Source organism: Rhinoderma darwinii, chromosome 3 (assembly GCF_050947455.1).
Source record: "Rhinoderma darwinii isolate aRhiDar2 chromosome 3, aRhiDar2.hap1, whole genome shotgun sequence".
NCBI lineage: Eukaryota > Metazoa > Chordata > Amphibia > Anura > Rhinodermatidae > Rhinoderma > Rhinoderma darwinii.
In genome coordinates this window covers 402,836,476-402,855,937 of record NC_134689.1, presented here as the reverse complement: position 1 = coordinate 402,855,937, position 19,462 = coordinate 402,836,476, and positions in this window count along the sequence as shown.

Here is a 19,462-nt window from a genome sequence, read left to right as displayed (position 1 = left end):
GGAGTTTAAGGAATGGGATTACAGTCTCTATTAGGAAACAGTCAGCAAGCGTGCCAAACAACTCAGGTGAGCTCCTATAACGCATTTCGTTTTTCCTACATCAGATTACTGTATGGAGCCTGGTGTAGAGATGACACTTCCCGTATTACAGACTCAATACAGACAAAGCCTTTTATATGGGAGCCGGTGAGACAATCAGCTGATCGCCGTGGGTAGGGCTCCTGTCACCACGGCAAACAGTTGATATTAATATATGGCTGATGTCCGCCAGAGATTGCCCCAGTTCTGGATGATTGAGGGGATCCCCCTCTTTCAGTCTATATACTCTCATAGGGCATATGGACAGAGACTGTCTTCATGAGACAACCCGTTTAAAAAGACAGCTATGAGCTGTCACTAAGACTTAATAGAGTCTAGGTTAATAGAGGAGGGATCCCTGTTCAGGACTCTCATCTACAAGCCAGAGTGGAGAGCAGATACAAAGAGTGTCTCTCTCTGGAGGACCCAGCACATACATGGACACCACATTGATTTTAATAGCAACTGAGTAATGCTTGTGGTGGCGCTACAGGGAAATTGAACACATGTTGATAGGTTCTCACACAGATCGCTGAGGTCTTAGTGGTCGGCTTATTGTTCTGGAATCTTTCTAACAAAAAGGGATTGTCCAAACCCCTTTAAAGATTGGATTTGGAAATTAAGATAAGCTGACACCAGATTTGTTGAGACATATACATGAATAATAAGGTCATACAATTTTTTATCTTTGAAAAGATCTTTCCTTCTGCTTCAATTCATTCCACTATAGAGAGACCAATTTGAGCATTATCCAAGGAAACGACGAAGGTCCAGTCATTACATAGTGTTACATTAATGACCGCACCTCCCCCTTAGGAGACCAGTATTGGGGCTTCGAAATTGTAGAATATACTAGTAAATAGCCTTAATATTTTTTTATTTCAGTTGTGTCCCATAATGCACCTTTACCAGATGTGTCAATTACATTTTTTATATCCTGGGCGGAGCTTACCTGATGCATAATGGGGGCATGGGGGGATCCCAGCAGATAATAACAATGTGCAGCAACAATCCCATACTCTCCACGCGGACTGGTTTTGCTGATACAGTACTGAATTTCTATACCATAAAAATCCTAATCCATATCAATCTGCCTAATTAAAAAAAAGTCCTAGGAAGCATCAATGGCCAAATTGGTCTCTTTAAAGGGGCATTGCCATCTTACACATTTGCAACATATCCATATACGGCCCTCCAAATCACCTAGAATTACCCTCAGACTGCACCACGCAAAATCAACAGGACACCAGTTCTCCCAATACGAGGGGGTCCCAGATGTTGTACCCACATCTATCCCTAGAATACCCCCTAGAATGTAACTGTCATCTGTGGAACTGTATAGGGCATATTTGTGGCATGTACACTAGGAATTTGGCATCTGTTGCACTACATGGGAGTATTCCTGTGACTAGCACTCTGGGGGCATATGTTGTGTTGTATGGGATCAATTTTGATTGCTCTGTATGGGATCATCTTTGTGGCAGGCACTCAAAAGCCATCATTGGAAGGCATTATGGGGGCACCTCTGTGGCAAGAAAAATGTGCAGAACTCTTTTGGTTGAAGGTTATAACGTCGTAAAAGCTATACTGCTGTAATGATGCCAACTGGCCACAAGATAGCAGAACTGGGCACCCATCTAAGGGCTGAATTGTGAACCAACTAAACCAGGGGTCTCAAACTCGGCAGGGTAAGTGGGCCGCATATAGAAAAAATGGGAAGTTGACGGGCCGCATTACTTTCAAATTTGATACAACACAAAATTATTGTTAATAAATTACTTATTTGAATACTATAACACTATATTACTATAATAATAATAATAATAATAATAATACACTACTATAACACTACATTACTAGAAAATTAATACTACATTACTATAATAATAGCGCTAGGTTTAAAATTTGAGATATTTCTCCACGTGCTTATTTCAACAATCCAGTTTTCCAGTTTAAGTGTCGCTAAATGCAGTCCAGTGGCTCAGTTGGCAGCGTTTGGCAGACACACATGTCAAGATTGGGCAGCCCCTTTTTAGATAGTCCCACTGTGCCCTCTGTGGATGCTGCCGCAGTGCCCTCTGTGGATGCTGCCGCAGAGTCTTCTTTAGATGCTGCCACAGAGTCTTCTGTAGATGCTGCCGCAGAGTCCTCTGTAGATGCTGCAGCAGTGCCCTCTGTAGATGCTGCCGCAGTGCCCTCTGTAGATGCTGCCGCAGTGCCCTCTGTAGATGCTGCCGCAGTGCCCTCCGTAGATGCTGCCACAGTGCCCTCCATAGATGCTGCCACAGTGCCCTCCGAAGATGCTGCCACAGTGCCCTCCGTAGATGCTGCCACAGTGCCCTCCGTAGATGCTGCCACAGTGCCCTCCGTAGATGCTGCCACAGTGATGTCAGGGGCTTGCCCAGAGCTGGAGTCCCGGAGCAGAGCCGCTTCTAGCACTCTGCCTGGGATTCCAGCTCTACTCCTGACATCACTGTCCATATATGGACAGTGATGTCAGGGAATTCCACAGAGTCCCGGAGCAGAGCCTATACTAGCGCTCTGCTCGGGACTCCGCTCTGGGGAAGACCCTGACACACTGTCCATATATGGACAGCGATGTCAGGGAATTCCACAGAGTCCCGGAGCAGAGCCTGTACTAGCGCTCTGCTCGGGACTCCGCTCTGGGGAAGACCCTGACACACTGTCCATATATGGACAGCGATGTCAGGGAATTCCACAGAGTCCCGGAGCAGAGCCTATACTAGCGCTCTGCTTGGGACTCCGCTCTGGGGAAGACCCTGACACACTGTCCATATATGGACAGCGATGTCAGGAAATTCCACAGAGTCCCAGAGCAGAGCCTATACTAGCGCTCTACTCGGGACTCCGCTCTGGGGAAGACCCTGACACACTGTCCATATATGGACAGCGATGTCAGGGAATTCCACAGAGTCCCGGAGCAGAGCCTGTACTAGCGCTCTGCTCAGGACTCCGTTCTGGGGAAGACCCTGACACACTGTCCATATATGGACAGCGATGTCAGGGAATTCCACAGAGTCCCGGAGCAGAGCCTGTACTAGCGCTCTGCTCGTGACTCCGCTCTGGGGAAGACCCTGACACATGTCCATATATGGACAGCGATGTCAGGGAATTCCACAGAGTCCCGGAGCAGAGCCGATAATAGCGCTCTGCACGGGACTCCGGATCTGGGGAAGCCCCAGACATCGCTGTTCATATGTGGACAGCGATGTCAGGGAATTCCAGAGTCTAGCGGCTCTGTGTCCCGCGGGCCGCAGATGACAGCCCCAGGGGCCGCATGCGACCCGCGGGCCGCTTGCTTGAGACCCCTGAACTAGACAGTGTAAGGGAAGGGAATTTAAGAGCATGTACCACATTACTGACAGGCAACAGGAATACAAGAAACAGAAATTCACAGATTCAAGAAAGGAATGGCAACAAGATGATGATGTCAAACGGATGATGAGAGAAAATGGAGGATGGGCGATGATGACAGTCAGATTATGGAAATCAAACGGATGGATAATAGGCGATGACAACAAGCTAGAAATGAGCGAACAAATTTGGCACAAATTGAATTCGGCTCGAATTGAGTTCACGACGCACGAATTGTCAATATGGCAGCCGCCGGGGAGCACTAACCGCCATTTTGCATATTATAGAAAATAAGGGTGAGATGAGAAGATAAAAAAAAAATTACCAGACTCACCACCTCCAATGGTTCCCATAGTGATACGTCCCTGCTGGCCTCCTTAGATGATGTGATATTGTCCCATATGATCGCTGCAGTCAATCACAAGCTGCAGCGGTCACATGGAACAAAACTACGTCCTGTCAGGAGGCCGGCAGATGAGATGACGTAATTTTGTTCCATGTGACTGCTGCAGCGGTCACGTAGGACAAAACTACAGCATCTCACCTTGCCTTGTTTGACTCTCTGATGTCTTCTAGCACTGTATTCCAGACTTGCGATTTGCGTCAAATTTATTCGGACCCAAATTAATTTCGGGGCTGATATGATAGAATCGGCCACAAAATGAATTTAAGGAAATTCTCTCATCACTACAACAAGCTAACCCTAACTAGCTCTCCCTATATCTATCACTGAATATGTCCCTAAGAACTGACCCTAACAACACACCACTACCCCACCCACTAAAAATAAGAGTCCAAAACACTATCCATAATCTGTGTACAATGTACCTAACACAACACCAGGAAGCAGAGGCAATTAAAAATAAACTAACAGATCTAATTCTCAGTGAAACAAGAAAAGCAAAACAGCAAACATTTGAGAAAGGATAAAACTTAACTAAACTAAACTAAACTAAACAAAACAAAACACTGAAGCAAACAAGGACTGAGGAAATACAAGCCAGAGCTGGAAAAACACAAGACTAGGCTGGTAACACATAGTCTGAACAGAGTATAAATAAGCACAAAGCAAACACACATAGCATACATTATGACCGATACCATATTGCTGTGTCCAAAGATTCTTAAGGAGAGGCAGACCAATCAGGTAGTTCTTTCTAAACAAACCACAGTGGCTCACATCAGTGTAATCATGTGACCTGCATTAATGAATAATTTATGCATCAGTTGCTTTAGCAACTTCCCCAGCTGCTACAGGGAATGTGTCATCAAAAAATTATCTATTGTTTAAATCAAGTTTTTATGTTAAATATATTTTTAGGGAATTTTTGCTAATGTTTTTCTTTTCATTTCTATGTCATTATCGATATTAAAAAATTATCCTAAAATCTTGTGATTTTCACTCTAGCCTCTGAGCCTTACAATAGATTGATCCTTCCGTGAGTGTAGAGATCACGTCTCAGCAGTCATCTCATTATCATCACAGGCAGGACTACACCTATATGTAGATAACACAGGATCCACCATTTACAATAGACTGACACTTCCTGTTCTGTAGAGATCACTTCTCAGCAGTCATCTCATTATCATCACAGGCAGGATTACAATGACAGGTAATACCTCTATATAGATAACCTCTATATAGATAACACAGGATCCACCATTCATAATAGACTAACCCTTCCTGTTCTGTAGAGATCACTTCTCAGCAGTCATCTCATTATCATCACAGGCAGGATTACACTGACAGGTAATACCTCTATATAGATAACCTCTATATAGATAACACAGGATCCACCATTCATAATAGACTGACACTGATCTTATTATCATCATCACAGGCAGGATTACACTGACAGGTAACACCTCTATATAGATAACAGAGGATCCACCATTCATAATAGACTGACCCTTCCTGTTCTGTAGAGATCACTTCTAAACAGTCATCTCATTATGAACACAGGCAGGATTACACTGACAGGTAACTCCTCTATATAGGTAACACAGGATCCATCATTGACAATAGGTGATGGACACAGCTTCCCATACTCCACCTCCCTGCACAATGTACCCTACACAGGTCACAGAGCATGCCCACAACACTCTTCAATAGAAATCAATAACTCATCTCCAGACAATTATTTACTCTGGTCAGTGTGGCTGCTGTAAAGCGAACCTCTAAATGTGGTTAACAGAAGTTTAGGCAAGATGGCTGTCCCATAATAATATACAGAAAATACAAAAATCGACATTAAAAAAAACCAAATGTTTCGCTATGTGGTTTTACTTAGTAATTTTTTTTTTATAGGTGATACATTTCCTTTTACTGTTTAGATGCTGTGTTCAATAGCATTTAAGTATTAAACAGGGAGCCCCCTCTGTCATCTCATTGCCCCCCACGACACGATCTTTGGGTGCAGATGGTTGTCATGGCAGCCTAGAGGCCTAATAAAGGGCCCTCCGGTCTGCCATCTTGGTGTTCTTATTAAGCTATGCCAGAGTTTAAATAGGATCGGTCACTAGTTTATTAATTCCCTATCTCCCAACTAATGTAGTAGGCGCTATGATGCTGATAACTAAAGTATAATTTCTTTTCAAAAACATTTATTATTTGCAAAAGTTATGAGCATTTTTTTAAATATGATAATTTGGCTATACTTGCCAAATAGGAGGTGACTCTTTGTTTTCACTCTGGGCGGTGTAATGTTTTCTGTATGACGCTGTCCAATCAGCATACAGCTTCTCCCCCTTCCCTGCCCAGCAACACAGTGTGATCATATAGTATACAGCTTCCATACCCGACTGTGTATTCAACTGGCGATATCTCCTAGATAACTTCTAGTTGTTTCACAGCTAGAACTGTAATTAGAATCTGCACTTTCATATGCCACCAGAACTGTTCTAGGTGGTCCACAGCCGGAGATACAGCTATTTGAAGGGATCCCCCTTCCCTCCAGCCTCAGTCTCTCACACAGTGTGAAGCAGCTTCATGCTGATAGGACAACGTCAGAGCATGTGAGGAGGCTCCACCTCAGCAGAATCACTTTTGTTGACGCCCACTTGGCTAGTATAGCTTAATTTACATATTTAGAAAAAAGCTCATAACTTTTAAAATAATAAACGTTTTGGGACACAATTTTCACTAGTATTATCATTGTGACCGCGCCTATTAGATCAGCTAGGAGACAGGGCTTTAGTAAACTAGTGACAGATCATCTTTAATAGCAGCCGGCAAAATACACAGTACACTGCAATGAATAAGTATTGCTGCGCATTGTGCAAGCGGTCTAATGATCCCATGTTCAAGTCCCCTGGTGGGATAAATGCAGAAATAATTGAAGTAACGTTTTCAAAAAAGTAAAACAATTTTTTTCCTATTTTCACTGTAAAATTATGTAAACAGTAAAAAATAAACTTAATTGGTTTCGTCACATTCCTAAAAGTCAATGGCGTAAAAAAAAGAAAACATGAAAAACACCAGAATTGCTGTTTTAACACTAGTCAATACAGCTGATGATGATGTCATGGACAACCTGGTGCAGGGAGATATATTTTTTATAATCTTGGTAAAATAAACCATTTTGAAATGCGGTATGCACTTTTCCCCTTTTCTGTTGCAACACGTTACTTTCAGTGTAATCTGTAACTAATTAACCCTCTGTGTATTGTAATTCCTTTCGGTCACCCACACATTAGTTTTCAGCATTCATTTGTGTCAGGGTCTTTCCCTTGTGAAGCTTTTTCAAGATGTTTATTGTGTTTCATCACAGCACCATGTGACAAGAGAAAAATCCATCTGCTTTCTCTGCCTCCTCCTGACACAAAATTTGCTGAGAATAAAAAAAGAGTGAAACAGAGAAACTCAATCTTAAAACCGCATGCCTGGCTTCTGGTAATTCATGGCACAAAATTATACCGGCCACTACAAAGGTTACAAGGTTATGTACATTTCTGTCATGGTATTGCTTCTGTCCTCACTAAGGGTATGTTCACATGGCCTATTTTCAGACGTAAACGCCCCGAAAAATGGCTGAAAATACGGGGGCTGAACGCCTCCAAACATCTGCCCATTCATTTCAATGGGGAAAAACGACGTTCCGTTCACACGTTTTGTAAAAACGGCGCGTAAAAAACGCCCCATAAAAAGGAAGTGCATGTCACATCTTGAGATGTTTTTGGAGCCGTTTTACATTGGGTTAATAAAAAACAGCTCTGTAAACGTCCCTAAAAAAACGCATCAAAAAACGCTTGATGCTTTAAAAACGTCTGAAAATCAGGAGCTGTTCTCCCTTGAAAACAGTTCCGTATTTTACAGCCGTTTTTTGTTAAGCGTGTGAACATAGCCTAATAATATAATTGGCCAGGTCACTGCATCCCACAAGATCAACACACTACTCTCCTGAAATAATCTGTGCTGCCGGGGACCTGCCTTTCCCACTATGTAACTCTCAGTCTATGATCTCCTTCTTGTCTCTCTCCCCGTTCCTGCACTCCGGTAAGAACTTAAGATGAAACAATGAAGAAGGTAACTTATTCTTAAAGGTGACTTCATTGACTGATAATATTGTATGGTACAATAAAAATTGATGCCAATTTTTGGGTAGAGCGGGGAAACAGACGTTGACCGTAGATAACCATACTTTGTCACCAACTGAAAACTTAGGTGCATCTTGTCTTCTCTGGTCTGCATGAATTTTGTGACGCTCCTAAGCTTGTTTAAGGAACTGTAGCAAACAGTGGATGTTATCCTGGAAATGTTTAATGCATCATAGATGGACGTTGTGGAGATCTAGTGTAGCAAGCCGGTGATTATCATAGGACGAAAGAAGTAGATTCCGAAGACAGAAGTCTGATTAATCGATGAATGATAAGAGTTGTTGTAAGAAAATTGCCCCTTATCAGGAGAAGCAGAGGCAGTATTGCTCTAAAGAATGATTTGTTCTTCCGGTCTGTCCATTTTTCTGTGGATGGAATGCCAAAGTATAATCCCCAGTGCTTGGCATAAAGCCTTCTAGAACCAAGCTAAAAATTGTAGCCTGTGATCATAGAGGATCCCCTCAGAAACACCATGTAGATTAAAATTTTTGTGATGAAGGTTTTGGCAGTGGATGGAAGGCCCTTTAAGGGAAAAAAGTGAGCCATCTTAGTGAATCGATCAACAACCTCAAAACTGCCTGAGTACTCTTTGACAGCTCGTAGGTCTGTGATGAAGTCCATTGAAATAGAGCTCCAAGGCCTAGAATTGGGGGAGACTGGAGAAACCCTATAGGTCTAGCATGGGTGGCCTTGTTTGGGGCATAGACTGGGCAGGATCTAACAAAAAATCTATAGTCCGACATTAACCCGATGTCACCAAAAAGTCCATCTGAGTTTTGAAGGAACAAAAATGAGAAGAAGGCCATCCTTGGACTGACAGTGTTCTTGGTTACTTATTTCAGAGGCAGACTGTGAAAAAGAACTCTTAAGAAGGGTTATCAGGTCAGAAAAGGTAGCAATGAAGTTCTACTTCTGTAAAATTGCGGTGTTAGTATCATGAGAGATCAGATTTGAAGAGTATAAACAGGATAAGGCATCATCCTTAACTTTCTTCATTCCCAGGTTATAAATTATATTTAATGAAAATCTGTAAAAGAAGAGAGCCCACAGAGCTTGACATGTTCTTAATTTTTTGACAGTTCTAAGAGAGTGAAGTCAAAAAAAGCAGATTTTGTTGCGGAAATTTCGGTGACAAAAAATCGGTTCCATTTATCTGATTCGAACTTGCAGAAATCCTTGTGCTTGCTGCAGAAACTATTCCATTCAGATGAATAAAACTGATCTTCAGTAACAGAAATTTCTGCAACAAATTCTGCCACGTGTTAATCCACCCAGATACTCCAGATTTTTATGGTTGCTGAAAACTATAAACTGGTGTCGCCATTCCTCTAATGCTGGTTTAATAGCTGTGGCATTGTAATTTCTTTTGCCAAGATCAATTTCTTTGAAACGAAGGCGATAGGGTGCATAAACCTATCCCACTCTCTGTGAGAGGATAGCTCCGACAGTCCAATTGGAGGACTCTACCTTAACAATGAACGGTAAAGAAGGATCTGGATGGATCAATAGCTTCTTGAGCGGACTAGAACAAGAAAAAGAAAAGCTTAGAACTAGTCAGAGCGGTCAACGGCTGTATAATAGAAGAGAAGTTGTGAAGTTGTTTCGGCAGAAATTAGCGAAGCTATGAAATCTCTTAACCTCTTTTCGACTTGATCGACTTGGTCACTGTCACACAGGAAACATCGTCTTAGGATCTATTTGCATACTGTGAGTGGAGAGAATAAATCCAAGAAACTCCACTGTGTCTCTATGGAATTCACATTTTTCAGGCACGGCGAATAGTCTATGGACACAATGATGGCTGAGAACATTCTTCATTTATACCCAGTGTTCCTCGAAAAATCCTGATAAAATAAGAATTTTGGCAAGGTAAATAATAATGGAAATGTTCATGAAATCTTAAAAGATGTCATTAACAAAATGTTGAAAAGTGACATGGGCATTACAAGCCCAAAGGCATCTTCAGGTAATCAAAATGTCTATAGCGGGTGTGAAAGTCTACCACTAGTCCTGTTCTCAGATACAGACAAGGTTATAAGCAACCTTCAGGTCTAAGGCCTCTTGCACATGACCATAGCTGTGTGCATGGTCTGTGATTACAGCACGGACGGGCAGCAGAGTGTCATCTGCGGGCTATCCGCAATCACGGACCGTGCACACAGAAGATGTGCATTCATTTCAATGAGCCTGGACCGCAATTGCAGACTGTATAATGACATGTCCTATTTTTTTTGCGGTCCCTGCTCCGGGAAATGCACAGACCGTAGAAACCACGGTCGTGTGCATTGGCCCATAGGTTAGCATGTGTTTTATAATATCCGTAATTGTGGTTCCACAATTACGGATAGTATACGGCCGCAAACAGGGGCGTAACCAGGAAAGACTGGACCCCATAGCAAACTTTTGACTGGGGCCCCCCCTCCCCTGGGTGTCACACAACACCCCCCCCCCCCTTGTAGATAGTGCCTTTTTTACAAACCCCTCCTTTTGATAATGCCATACAGCCCCCCTGTAGATAACGCCATACAGCCCCCTTTGTAGATATCTACAGAGGGGGCTGTATGGCGCTATCTACAGAGGGGGCTGTATGGTGTTATCTACAGAGGGGGCTGTATGGCGTTATCTACGGGGGGGCTGTATGGCGTTATCTACGGGGGGACTGCATGGCGTCATCTATGGGGGGACTGTATGGTGTTCCCTACAGGGGGGGACTGTATGGCGTTCCCTACAGGGGGGGGCTGTATGGCACTATCTACAGGGGGGGGCTGTATGGCACTATCTACAGGGGGGGCTGTATGGCGCTATCTACAGGGGGACTGTATGGCGCTATCTACAGGGGGGCTGTATGGCGCTATCTACAGGGGGGCTGTATGGCGCTATCTACAGGGGGGCTGTATGGCATTATCTACAGGGGGGGCTGTAAGGCGATATCTACAGGGGGGACAGTATGGCGTTATCTACGGGGGGGCTGTATGGCGTTCCCTACAGAGGGGGCTGTCTGGCGTTATCTACAGGGGGGACTGTATGGCGTTACCTACAGGGAGTCTGTATGGCGTTCCCTACAGGGGGGGTCTGTAGGGAACGCCATATAGCGTCCCCCCCGGTAGGGAACGCCATACAGCGTCCCCCCCTGTAGGGAACGCCATACAGCATCCCCCCCTGTAGGGAACGCCATACAGCGTCGTCCCCCCTGTAGGGAACGCCATACAGCGTCGTCCCCCCTGTAGGGAACGCCATACAGCGTCCCCCCCCCCCTGTAGGGAACGCCATACAGCGTCGTCCCCCCTGTAGGGAACGCCATACAGCGTCCCGTCCCCCTGTAGGGAACGCCATACAGCGTCCCCCCTCCCAAAAAAATGCGACCTACAGTGTGTCCTAATAAAATACATGTATCCCCTATCCACAGGATAGGGGATACATGTGTGATCGCTGGCAGCGATAGGGAGAACGGGGGACTGAAAGTCCCCTGAAGTTCTCCATGACTAACCTCTGACTTCCGGGGTCTGTGTCGGCAGCTCACTAAAAATGAAAGGAGCGCGGGTCACGCATGCGCACAAGCGGGACCGGCGCTCCATTCATTACTCCGGAGCTACCGACACAGACCCCGGAAGTCCGAGGTTTGTGATGGAGAACTTCAGGGGACTTTCAGTCCCCCGTTCTCCCTATCGCTGCAGGCGATCACACATGTATCCCCTATCCTGTGGATAGGGGATACATGTATTTTGTTTAATGGTAGAGCGGGGAGATACCTCCCTGCTCTGCCATAGTGTTCACTGGCGTCCCGCTGTAGCAGCCATAGCGGCTGCTAGCGGAGCCTGCGGCCATGGTGGGGGCCCGTGCCGGCGGGCGACACGGGCCCCCTCATGCCGCGGGCCCCGTAGCAGTCGCTACTGCTGCTACGGCGGTAGTTACGCCACTGGCCGCAAAACTACAGTCGTGTGCATGATGCCTAAGTTAGGCCTCATGCATACGACCGTAGCCATGTGCACAGCCGTGATTTTCGGGTCGGTGGGCAGCGAAGTGTCACCCGCAAGCCGCCCGCATATCGCAGGCCGTGCACATGGCCGCGGCCATTAATTTCTATGAGCCTGGACCGCAGAACACGGCCGTAATAAGACATGTCCGTTCTTTCTGCGGACCGGGCTCCTGGGCCATGCACGGACCGTGGAAACCACGGTCGTGTTCATGGCCCCTTAGGAATGAATGGGGACGTGGAGTTTCGGGGGAATTGCGGCCGCAAAAGCACGTTCGTATGCATGGGGCCTTAGAGAAAATCCTGGCGGACTATTGAACTCGGTAGCAGATATATCGCTAAAGCGAATAGTCCTTCTATTCAACCAAGAAAATACCGGCTCCGATAGAAGTAAAAGGCCAGACGAATCTTTTACCCATGATCACATTTCTTTAGGGATTTGTATTCCAGTTCAGACAAGGAAAAAATGCGATCAAAATGAATTTTAGTCCCTGGGAGGAGATCGATTGGACAATCATTTACCCGATGAGCAGGGAGAGAGTACACCGTATTTTTGAGGAATATGTCCAGGAATGTATGATACTCGCTGGGGATTAGTAACTTGATATAGGGATTAAACTGGGAGGAGATCTCTAGGAAAACAAATGCCTTGGAAGGGTCTTCGACAAAAGTAGACGTCTGGGCAGTTTCTAGGGAGTTTGGCCAACAGGGCAAACATCAAAAAGAGCAGCCCCCCAACATGAAATTATGCTTATAGCATTAATAATAAGGCTGCATAATTGGATCAATCCAAATAAATATGTTACACACCTCAGCTGCTGCAGAACTTTATAATACTCACCGTAGCCCCTGCAGAACATCATTATACTCACCTTAGCTGCTGCAGAACTTCATAATTCACACCTTAGCTGCTGAAGAACCTCATAACAGACACCTTAGATGCTGCTGAAAATCTACGCTCTTAAAATGTTACCCCTGTTAAGCCACGCCACTAACCCCGCCCCATCCTGTGCCCATACACACAGTATAATGCCCCTATAGAACCTCACACACAGTATAATGACCCCACAGTGGCCTTTACACAGTATAATGCCTCCATAGAGCCCCACACACAGTATAATGCCCCATATTGGCTCCCACAGTGTATAATGCCAAATAGCTGCCCCACAACATTATGCCCCCATAGCTACCCCCACACAGTATAATTCCCCCATAGCTGCCCCATAAAGCATAATGCCCCCACAGATGCCCCATTACAGTATAATGCCCCCATAGCTGGAGCATACAGTATAATACACACACAGATGTCCCTGTACAGTATAATGCCCCCACAGATGCACCCATACAGTATAATGCCCTTTAGCTGTCCCATACAGTATAATGCCCCCACAGGTACCCCCATACAGTACAATGCTCCCATAGTGCCTAATAAAAAATATATATATTTACCTAACCGCGTTCCCACAACGAGTGGAGGAAAACCCTCTGCTCCTCCTCTCTGTGTTATGAGTGGCTCAGCGCATTACATAGTGGATGGTGAAGCAGGAAGCTGACGGTTCCCTGCTTCACCATTGGATTGAAGTGTATCTGCGTCCTGAGGAGGCAGATACTGTTGAAAGCGGGATATCTCACCGACGGCCAGTGAGACACCACCTGGAATCCGGGACTGTCCCACTGAATCTGGGACGGTTGGGAGGTATGATACACACCTCAGTTGCTGCAGACCTTGATTTTTTAAAAGATGGAGTTTTATAAAATGATTGAGTTTCATCAATTATTGACAGTGATCTCCGTCTTACTCTTCAAAGAGAGCTTCTGCAGCAGCTTCAATAAATGATTAATATTAGACGTTACCTCAGAATTCTGTGCTCGCATTGCTTTCGTTTTCACACCAAACCACTATGAAGGCATGGTGACCTGACACAGTACGGTACATGCTATAAATATGCCATAAATGTCTGATAGATGCGGGTCCCATCTCTGGGACCTGCTTCTATCACCAGAAGGATGGTCCCCCGACCAGGGGCGTAGCTAAAGGCCCATGGGCCCCGTTGCAAAAGTTCTTCTTGGGCCCCCCTCTCCCAACTTCTTCTCATGGCAGACGGCTGCTCCTAAGTGACCCAACGATGCAGCAATAGCAGCCAGGGGTGTCACTAAGGTCTTAAAACATCAGGAGCAATAGCCCCAATACATATGTGTCCCCCCCAAAAAAAATGTGTGTGCATATGTGTATATAGGAGACAGCATATTTATAGCACTATGACCCTATAGCTATGGGTAAGATTAGATACAGTGGCTCAGCAGACAGTATCACACATGATAGTCTTAGATATAGTGCTCAGCTCACTGACATTGCGGCTCCAGTGCTGGACCCAGGAAAGGTATGTATAAGAATTGCTTTGCTTTTTATGTGTTGCTAATTTTTCTTATGTGTTTGTGTTTTTTTACAGGTTCGGTCTTTGGACTTCTTCGGATTCGAGGATTACTTCGATGATGTTTTTTTTTGTCTAATTAAAATGGTTGTGTGTTTTTTTTTTATTTCAATAAAATATTTTTTCTATGTCCTTGTATTTTTTTAATATGTAGTACTAAAACTTTAGTAATGGCTGCTGGCTGATTAATAGCATCCATTACTAAGGTGGGGCTTAATGTCAGCCAGTGAAGAGGCTAACACTAACCCCTATTATTACCCACCAGGAGTACCGGGGAGAGCCGGGTGTGATCCAGTACCTGACCATCTGTAGTGATGAGCAGGCACTGGGGCGGCCACAGGCTCGTACAATTAGGCTGGGAAAGGCCAAAAACGGTGGCCTTCCAATCCTGGTAATGCTAGCCTATGTTGTATCTGGCTGGTTATGAAAATGGAGGCGACCCCACATAGTTTTTTCCAATTATTATTATTAGGTTTTTTTTAAATGACATGTGGTCCCCCCATTTTTCATAAGCAGCCAGATACAACACAGCAGCAGCCTAGCATTACCAGGGTGGGAAGGACCACTGTTTTTGGGCTTTCCCAATTTACTAATACCAGGCTGCGACCGCTCCAGTACCCGACCATCACTACAGATGGTTGGGTACTGGATGGTACCCGACTCTTCCCTCCACCCCTGGTGGCGGTGGGTACCAGGTTAATAATGGGGGTTAGTGTTAGCCTCTGCAGCGGCTAACGCTAATGCTGTAAATCAGCCAGCGGCCATTACTAAGGCGGTAGTAATGAAGTTTAAAAGAAAATACAAAGACACAGAAAAAATAGTTTATTGAAATAAAAAAAAACACACAACCCTCGTTAATAATTTTATTGAGAATAAAAAAAGGCGTCATCAAAGTAGTCCTCGAATCCGACATAGTTCAAGGACCGATCCTGTAAAAAAACTGCAAACAAAAATAAAACATTAGTAACACATGTGGTAGACTTAAAAAAAAGGGACCATGTGTAGTACTGTCTGTTGGACTCTATATCTTAGCCTACCACAAGGTAGGCTTAGATACAGGGTCCAGCTGACTAATCTTATACAGTATACGATCAGTGGCGCAACTACCGCTGTAGCAGCCGTAGCGGCTGCTACGGGGCCCGCGGCATGTGGGTGCCAGTGACGCCCGCCGACACGGCCTCCCCTTGCCTTGTGGCACCGCTAGCAGCCAATATGGCTGCTACAGTGGTAGCAACGTCACTACGGGGCACGTGCTGCCCAGCCCCTAACATTTATGGGTCAGGCAGCATGGGCACCCTCATGCCCAGTGGCGTCACTAGCACCGGAGGGGGCCCCGGTGCTAGTGACAGCCACATTCACTTGTATCTGCGTCCTCAGGACACAGATACAAGTGAATAACGTCAGTGCATCATGCTGGCCTGTTCAAGCGTCCCGCCCGGAGAATGTGCAGTGCTCCGTCCATCATGGGAACGGGGCAAGGTAAGTACAATGTATATATTTTTTTGGGGGGGCACTATATACAAGGAGGAGCAGGATGGCACTATCATCAAAGGGGGGAGCAGGGTGGCACTATATACAAGGGGGAAGTAGGGTGGCACTATATACAAGGGGGTGAGCAGCGTGACACTATATACAAGGGGAGAGCAGGGTGGCAATATATACAAGGGGAGAAGCAGGTGGCACTATATACAAGGGGGAGAGCAGCGTGGCATTATATACAAGGGCGGCTGTGTGGCACTGCTAAAGGGGGCTGTGTGGCATTATCTACTAGGGGGGCTGTATGGCACTTTATAAGGGGGGTGGCTGTGTGGCGCAATCTACAGGGGTCTGTGTGTGGCTTTATCTACAGAGGTCTGTGTGTGGCGTTATCTACAGGGGTCTGTGTGTGGCGCAATCTACAGGGGTCTGTATCTGGCGCTATCTACATGGGGCAGTGTGACACTATCTACAAGGGAGGGGGCTGTGTGGCACTATATACAAGGGGAGGGCTGTGTGGCATCATATACAAGGGGGGCTTTGTGGCACTATTAAGGGGGGCTGTGTGGCACTATCTACTAGGGGGGGCTGTATGGCACTATATACTAGGGGGGCTGGATGGCACTATTTAGGAGGGGAGGTCTGTGTGGTGCATTCAACAGGGGGCTGTGTGTGGCACAATCTACAGGGGGCTGTGTGTGACCCAATCTACAGGGGGCTGTGTGTGGAGGAATCTACAGGGGTCTGTGTGTGGCAGAACCTACAGGGGTCTGTGTTTGGCACTATATACTATGGGGGAGGCTGTGTGGCACTATATACAAGGGAGGGGGGCTGTGTGGCACTTTATACAAGGGAGGGGGGCTGTGTGGCACTATATAAAGGGGGAGCTGTATGGCACTATTTACAGGGGGGCTTTATGGCGATATCTACAGGGGGGCTGAATGGCACTATCCATAAGGGGGAGGTGGGGGCGCTAGCTACAAGTGGGGTGTGACACTCTCTACAGGAGGGGGCTGTATGGCACAATCTAAAGGGGGGCAGTATCTGCAGGGGGCACCATCTATAAGGGGTGCTGCATGTGGCACCTAGGGGGGGCAGTCAAAAGTTTGCTATGGGGCCAAGTCTTTCCTAGTTATGCCCCTGTATACGATTACTGTCTGCTGGAGCTTTGTATCTAAGCCTACCATGTGGTAGGCTTAATGCAGGGCCCATCAGACAGTATCACACATGGGCCACATATCTAAGCTTACCATGTGGTCAAGGTAAGATGCTTAGTTAAAGGGCCCGAGCAGACAGTAATCTTATACAGTATAAGATTAGTGTCTGCTGGGGCCCTGTATCTTAGCCTACCATGCAGGCTTAGATACAGGGTCCATCAGACAGGATCACACATGTGCCATGTATCTAAGCATACCATGTGGTTGGCATAGATACAGGGCCCATCAGACAGGCTCACACCATCTAAGCCTACCACATGGTAGGCTTAAAGGGGTTGTCCAGTCCCTAAAAATTGATGGCCTATCCAACTGCCGGGACCCCCACCAATCAGCTGTTTTGAAGGGGGTGGAGCACTCGTACGAGTGCTGATTCCACTTCATTCCAGTCACTTGCTCAAACTATAAACTGCCTACACGCCATGATTCACAGTGTGAGTGAATGAAGGGGAAGCAGCGTTAGTACGAGTACCGGCAGTCAGACCCCGACCCATCAGCTATTGATGGCCTATCCTGAGGATAGTCCATCAACTTTTAGGGACTGGAAAACCTGGGCCCCAGCAGACAGTAATAGTATACTTACCCTCCTCTTCGGCTCCGACTGCAGCGGTCCTGACTCCATCCAGCGTCTGGATGTTTTGTGCGGCGCACAGTGGCGTGACGTCATGATGCGAAGAGACGTCTGAACCTCCACTGCGCTCTGGAAAGAGGTGGGTGAGTATACTGTCAGTTACTATAGTAACAGGGGCCCGTTTAGTTTATTATATAGGCCCCAGTTACTATAGTAACTTTGTATAGACGTGGTGCAATTGCGACCGCTGCTACCCCTATACACCGTGTTCCAAATTATTATGCACATTGGATTTAAGTGTCATAAACATTTAATTATTAGTTTTTCAATTAAACTCATGAATGGTATTGTGTCTTAGGGCTCTATGGATCATTGTAATCAATCTCAGACACCTGTGATAATTAGTTTTCCAGGTGTGCCCAATCAAAGGAAAACTACTTAAGAAGGTCGTTCCACATTATTAAGCAGGCCACAGGTTTCAAGCAATATGGGAAAGAAAAAGGATCTCTCTGCAGCCGAAAAGCGTGAAATAGTGCAATACCTTGGACAAGGTATGAAAACATTGGATATTTCAAGAAAACTTAAGCATGATCATCATACTGTGAAAAGATTTGTGGCTGATTCAGAGAACAGACGGGTTTGTTCAGATAAAGGCATAATGAGGAAGGTTTCTGCCAGACAAATTAATAGGATTAGGAGAGCAGCTGCTAAAATGCCATTGCAAAGCAGCAAACAGGTATTTGAAGCCGCTGGTGCCTCTGGAGTCCCGCGAACCTCAAGGTGTAGGATCCTCCAGAGGTTTGCAAGTGTGCATAAAGCTATTATTCGGCCACCCCTAAACAATGCTCACAAGCAGAAACGGTTGCAGTGGGCTAAGAAATACGAGAAGACTAATTTTCAAACCGTGTTGTTTACTGATGAGTGCCGGGCAACCCTGGATGGTCCAGATGGATGGAGTAGTGGATGGTTGGTGAATGGCCACCATGTCCCAACAAGGCTGCGACGTCAGCAAGGAGGTGGTGGAGTCATGTTTTGGGCTGGAATCATGGGGAGAGAGCTGGTAGGCCCCTTTAGGGTCCATGACGGTGTCAAAATGACCTCTGCAAAGTACGTAGAGTTTATGACTGACCACTTTCTTCCGTGGTACAAAAAGAACTGTGCATTCCGTAGCAAAATTATCTTCATGCTTGACAATGCACCATCTCATGCTGCAAAGAATACCTCTGTGTCATTGGCTGCTATGGGCATAAAAGGAGAGAAACTCATGCTGTGGCCCCCATGTTCCCCTGACCTCAACCCTATTGAGAACCTTTGGAGCATCCTCAAGCAAAATATCTGAGGGTGGGAGGCAGTTCACATCAAAACATAAGCTCTGGGAGGTTATTCTAACATCCTGCAAAGATATTCAAGCAGAAACTGTCCAAATACTCACAAATTCAATGGATACAAGAATTGTGAAGTTGATATCAGAGAAGGGGTCCTATGTTAACATGTAACTTGTCCTGCTAAGTTTTTTTGATTGAAAGAGCTTTTGATTTCTGTAAATATGACCTCCTGATGCTGCAAATTCAACAAATGACCATTTTAGTTCTCTTTACAACCTTTAAAATGTTTTGATCTCTGTTGTGCTTAATAATGTGAAACAGTGCATTTTGAGTTTTTTACTTCTAAAATAAAATCTGTTATCATTAGGAGATTTGTTCAATAAAATTTGCATTATACTCCAACGGTTGATGGCTTGAAGATT